Here is a 6,671-nt window from a genome sequence, read left to right as displayed (position 1 = left end):
AGCAGGACACAGCCAATGGTTCTCTCCTAGTACCTGCATGTGTGGAACTTGACCCAGGCCTGCTGGCCAAACAAATCAATCTCACATACAAATCCTATTTGCAAAAACTAATCAATCCCTTACAAAAAAAGTGGTGTTGGAATCTAGTCTCAGTCATTTGCATTCATTTAATGTTTCGAAAAGATGGTATTTATGCAGTCGGAATTTATAATATGGAGGAAAATATCATTTAAACATTGTGACTGTAAAGATGGGTCATTTTAATGGAAGAGGGAAAAACTGTCTTTAAAATAAATGACTCAAAACTTTATTAAAAGCAGAAATAATCAGGGTTATTAGCCTGATGTTATTTATTATTCTGTGTGTCTTTACTATTAGCAAGAATGCATTATATTACATTTCCTGGAGATAAGTAGAAAGCCACATGGACTATTTCAATTCATATTCTAGGAAACCAAGAACAGAACACAACAGTCAGCCATCTACTAATTGGTGATTAAGATGATGTCTAAACAGGTTCTCATGAGTATAACATTATTAATTAATAATAACAGCAGTTTGGTTAATCACTATAGCAAAAGTAATTTTAGGATTAATATTTTATTAGTGTACCCATCAATAAAGCAAAAGTAAAAGGATATATTTTAATTAATTCATTTGTTACAATATTGAGATTATGGCTGGCAAATTCTGTTTGAGGACCTGGAGAATGATCTAACATTTCTAGTATGGCATGTCTTTATCTTACTGTTTCCAGCTAATGGTACCTTATATTTCAATTACCTAGCCAATATTCCTTTCTTGTCATCTATCAAGATACTATTAAGGTCCATTAGTGAACAATTGGATTTGACAAATTTTCTGTTGCTATACATTGCCCTGTTCTTTTAAAAGTTGGTGTTCTCGCATTTCATTAGTTTAAAAAAAAATCACTGACGAGGGAAGGATAGTGTGCTGTCATTATAATTAAGAACATGATCTTACTTTCTGTCTGTCAAAAGACTCGTTTGAAAAAGGAGAAAGAAATATACTGACCAGCTCTCTTCAGTACATAGGCAGCAAATCTTTTCAGAAAACACAGTAACCCAAAGTCTCTAGAATAATCCTACAAGGGAAGAAATACAAAGTAACAAGTAAAAACATGTTTCTAAAAAATTATTTAAATAAGCTTGCTCTCATTTGCATTTATAAAAATACATCTATGATCATCTTCTTATACATTCCTTATAACTTGTTCAATGTCTCATCCTAACCCTAAACCTCTCCCAAAATTTCAACTGCACTTACTCAAATGAGAAAATCAGGATTACCTAACTTGCATTTGTTTTTTTAGTATTAGCCATCTGGTCAACCCCTTCCTATTTATCCTGGAAGGGAATTTGCATTAAAATTATTAAGACGTAGGGGCCGGCTGAGTGGCTCAGTTGGTTAGAGCTCGCTCAAGAGTTTGAGCTCTGAGCAACAGTGGTTTGAGTCCTGGCCCGAGCTGAGCAGCCACTGAGCTGCCAACAGGTGGCAGGATGGCTCAGCTAAAAAAAAAAAAATTATTAAGACGTTTCCTTAAAAAAAAAGTTAAAATTTATTTTCTATTATAAATATTTCTTAGAGGGTGCTTAGATTTGTATATTAAATGTACAAATAAGTAACAAAGCAATTTATGGTACTGCCAGCCATTAGCAATTAATATTTTTCAGTCCTCATAACATCTGGAAGGAAAACCAGAGGTTGAGGGGTAGGTTTAGTTTTAGGTCAAAATTTCTTTATTGGGATGGAATTTTTATCAACTTCATCAAATTCACTCTACATATGTGAAAACAGTGTTTCAGCATTAAGTTCACTGAGTTTGCTCTCAAGGGGCCTTCTCATCAATCCTCTGGGCTTTCTTCCAGTAAATGCCAATGAACCAACCAGTAAACGCAGATGGACCTAGCATGCCAAATGGAATGAGCTAATGTTAGAAGACACCAAAATATGTCCCCTGTCAAAGAGGCTAATAATATGCTAACATATACTTTGGCTACCATTCTCATCTCAAAAGATATCAATGAAGACAAAATAATAATTTATCTTATTTGAATCAACATAAAAGTGTAGATAGAGTTATATTTTTTCTAAAGAAATATATAACCTATTAAGAAAGTCAAAAAATATTCATTGGAATATAGAGCTATCATGAAGGACTTAGCTTTATACTAGAAAGTTCTATAGTACTCAATCAAAATATTTTATTTATCTTTACTTACATCCTACCTATACAGATGAAAAATAATGATTTATAAGATTTCGCTTACCTGACTTTGCTGTGGAAGGAAAATTATTGGGATACAAAAGCTATCAAACAACTGTGGGCTTACTATTCAATAAGCAGCTTCCAAGATAAAATAATCAATGAATGCAGCATCTAAATTTCAGTCTATAACCAAAGTAACAAAACTAATTCAGAAATTTTTCTATTGCAACACAATTCATTCTGGTATGGCCCTTCTCCTTGTAAAGCAACTGGAAGAAATCCATAGTATCAGCCATCTCAAGTCACACTGGATAGGAGGAGACTTTTGATCTGTTTTGTTGTCACTTGGTCTCTAGCTCTTTAGGGTTCAAAAGATAGCTGATTTTTCTATGTCACTAGAACTCACTGAACTGTTTTCCAAGTAAAAGTGTCATCTTCAAAGTAAGTTCTCCAAAGTAGGGCATATGCATGCAAAGAGGCACATAAAATATCCAAAATGGAACAAATGTATTAAAAGGAGTGAACTAGACAATCTGTGGGAGCATGGGGAGAAATTATTACTTCTATAGCTATTTATTTTTACCTAAAAACCTAAGAAAATGGCCTTTATCAATATCTAACATGTGGTTTAACACTGGTAGACTCACTAGGACTATATGTGAGGAAGTTGCTTGTGTTACTAAGTAAGGTACTGGAAATATCCTGTGAGGAAGTAGGAGCCCCCCTGTGTGATGGGATTAAGGGTGACACGCATGTTGAATGAGTGTATTAAGATGGATTACAATCTTTGTGTGCTGGGTTAAGTGGATTTACAGACTACATTGCCTATTTTTAAGAACATTAATGCTCACAAAACCAAAACAGTCATGGGACTTAGAACTTCCCCTGAAGGAATCTATGGCTTGAAGATAAAATGAATTATGGACACATGCAGGAAAAAATTTCTTAAATGGCAGAGCTGACATGTACCCTCCTCCTATAAGCTCTGTGTCAGCTACAATACAAAATAAAACCAATGATGATCTAATCAAATTGAAAAGACAATGCCCTTGGGCCGGCTGAGTGGCTCAGTTGGTTAAGAGCTCGCTCAAGTGTTTGAGCTCTGAGCAACAGCAGTTCGAGTCCCGGCCCAAGCTGAGCAGCCGCTGAGCAGCCGCTGAGCTGCCAACAGGTGGCAGGGTGGCTCAGCTACAAAAACAAACAAACAAACAAACAAAAACAAATAAAGACAATTCCCTCAAAGTTTGAATAATCAAGGAAACTATTTGAAATATATACTATTTTAAAGAAATATGTTCTGCTTCTAGATATGTATTGGGTTGTTGAAAAAGTCATGATGTATTTTTTTTATGTTTTTCATTGTAAAAATGCATCATGACTTTTCCGACAACACAATATTTATAGTAAAGGTGTAAAAACATAGCCTGGATGTACAAACACCAAATTGATGATAGTTGTATTCTCCCCAATATGGCATTTCCTGAGTGGAATGAATTGATATGCAAATTGACTTCTCAGTTTCCTTTCAAGTAGTTTTTTTTTTTTTAATCAGGATGCTATGGGCCGGCCGAGTGGCTCAGTTGGGTAAGAGCTCGCTCAAAAGTGCGAGTTCTGAGCAACAGGGTCACCAGTTCAATTCCCAGCCCGAGCTGAGCTGCCACTGAGCTGCCAACAGATGACAGGATGGCTCAGCTATAAAAAAGTTATAATAATAAAATAAAAAACAAATAATAAATACAAATCAGGATGCTATGATTTTACTTCATACATTAAAACTTAAATAATTTCCTCAATATCACTTCTCCTTCCCCACTATGACCTAAATTCTGCAGAGTCTACTGAGAACCTAAAACACAAGTTCACAGATGTGATAGGCTGTATAACAGTGCCTCAAAGATGTCCATATCCTAGTCTCCAAAAAGGAATGAATTCCGGTTGCTCATCAGGTGATCTTGTAATAAGGAGATTATCCCGGGGTATCCAGGTGGGTCCAATGTAATCATAAGGGTCCTTAAAAGTGGAACAAGGTGGTAGAAGAGGGAGGACCAGCGACATAGCAGCATAAGGACTCAGTTCAAGGTTGCTGGCTTTGTATATGAAAAATGGGGTCACAAGCCAAGGAAGGAAGGCATCCTGGAGAAATTGAAATAGACAAGGAAACAGATTTTGCCAGACCTTCCAGGAGTGCAGACTTGCTGACACCTTGATTTTAGCCCAAAGAGATTCATTTCTGACTTCTCACCTCCAGAACTATAAGATAATAAATTTGTATTGTTTTCACCTACACGTTTGTGGTCATTTGTTACAGCAGCACTAGAAAATTAATATGAGAAAGTTCTTGAGTTAAACACACACACACACACAAACACACGCGCACAGATACCCCTAACTAGAAAGTTATTTGTTGGCAGATGTCTTCCAATGTATGGTTTACTAAGAAAACATCCCCAAGTTATGAAGCCACCACTATCGCTTGCTGACATAAAGAAAAAAATTGCAATAAATATAGCAAAAGCTTAGTATATACGAGCATATACCCCATAAGACTTCAAACAAATTAATGAGAACAACATCAAGTTAATAAATGGGTAAAGGACTTCTGCAAATAATTTGGAAAAGAAAAAATATAAATGGCTAATAAAATATGAAATTGTTTCAGATGAAATAAAACATTGCAAATTAAATAGTGAGGAGAGACTATTTTGTCTATTATATTGGCATATATTGTTTAAATTAAAAAATCCTGTGCTACTAAGGGTGTGCTAAAGTAAGCATTTTCATTCACTTCTGTAGTAGGATAAAAGATGATACAAACCTTTGGAAAAGCAAGTTAACAATGTGTAAAAATATTTATAGTGCTTTTGGGAATCAGATAGTCCAAAATATAGAAAAAGCATTAATATTCATCATAATGGTATTTATAATATGAAAACTTTGAAAATAATGTTCAATAATAGAATATTGCTTAAATACATTACAATATGTTTAAATTATGCAAATTTATATAGTTAATAATTAAGCTTATGCAAAGTATTGACATGAGTCATAAAAATATAACTAAGGTATATAGCAACTATGAGAAAAAGGGCTGGAAGACTATCCATTAGGAAGTTTTTAATAATAGGATCATAGGCCATTTCTTTCTCCTGTATGTAACTGGTTTATTGAATGAGATGGACTTGTACAATATAGTTAAAAGGCATTTTATTCTTTCTCCCACTGCCCCTTCAAGTACACTTTGTGGTCTTGGTCTATCTCACCCTTTGAGCCACATTTCAGGCAGAACTTATAGCTTTTTTGGTCCCTCATAGATATTAGAAAGTCTGGCTCTTAATATTAAAAAGATAAAAAATGTTGCAAAGAATATGAAGAAAAGGAAAGCTCATATACTATTGGTGGGAGTGTAAATTGGTGCAGACACTGTGGAAAGCAATATGGGGATTCCTCAAACAAGTAAGAATAGAACTATCATGTGATCCAGCTATTCCAATTTTGAGTATTTGTCCAAAGAATATGATAACAATAATTCAAAAAATAATATGCACCCCATGTTCATTGTAGCATTGTTTATAATAGCCAAGATATAGAAACAACCTAAGTGTTTATCGATGAATGAATGGATAAAGACATTGTGGTATATATATGTTACAACTTCTTTACACACACACACACACACACACACACACACACACACACACACACAATGGAATACTACTCAGCCATAAAAAAAATAATGAAATCTTGCCATTTGTGACAACATGGATGGACTGCAAGAGTATTATGCTAAGTAAAGTAAGACAGAGAAAGACAAATATCATATGATTGTACTCATATGTGGAATCTAAAAAAAAAACAAAAACAAAAACCAAATGAAACAAAAACGAACTCATAGATACAGAGAACAGATTGGTGATTACCAGAGGAAAAGAGGGTTCTAGGAAGGGTGGAATGGGTGAAAGGGGTCAATTGTGTGGTGATGGATGGAGACTAGAATTTTGGTGATGATCACTTTGTAGTGTATACAGATGTCAAGTTATAATATTGTACACTTGAAACTTATACAATGTTACATACCAATTTTACCTGTATATTAAAAAAAAAGTCCAGCCCAGGCCAGTGCAAACTCTCAACTACTTAGACTCTCCTCCTTAGTTTGGGTCTGATTTCAACTTGCAGATCTGCAGTAAGCCACCCACAGCCAGCTGCCTTCTCCTCTTCTCACTCCACTTCATTTCTCTCTACACTCACCAGCTGCTCTTACAGTTATTCGAGGAATAAAGTGGAAGGAGGAATCATGGGAGAAGAGACAAGGAACAAGGTCTTACCTGGCTGTTGGGTGTAACAGATCCTAAATGAGAGTCTTCCTTTTGTGGGTTCATCGGAAAGCCACCTCAGCACCCCCTTAGGAACTTCCCGTTTCTCTAAATGATCAGCCTCTCTG

Source organism: Hipposideros armiger, unplaced genomic scaffold (assembly GCF_001890085.2).
Source record: "Hipposideros armiger isolate ML-2016 unplaced genomic scaffold, ASM189008v1 scaffold_1014, whole genome shotgun sequence".
In the NCBI taxonomy this organism is placed as follows: Eukaryota; Metazoa; Chordata; class Mammalia; order Chiroptera; family Hipposideridae; genus Hipposideros; species Hipposideros armiger.
This window is presented reverse-complemented; position numbering follows the sequence as displayed.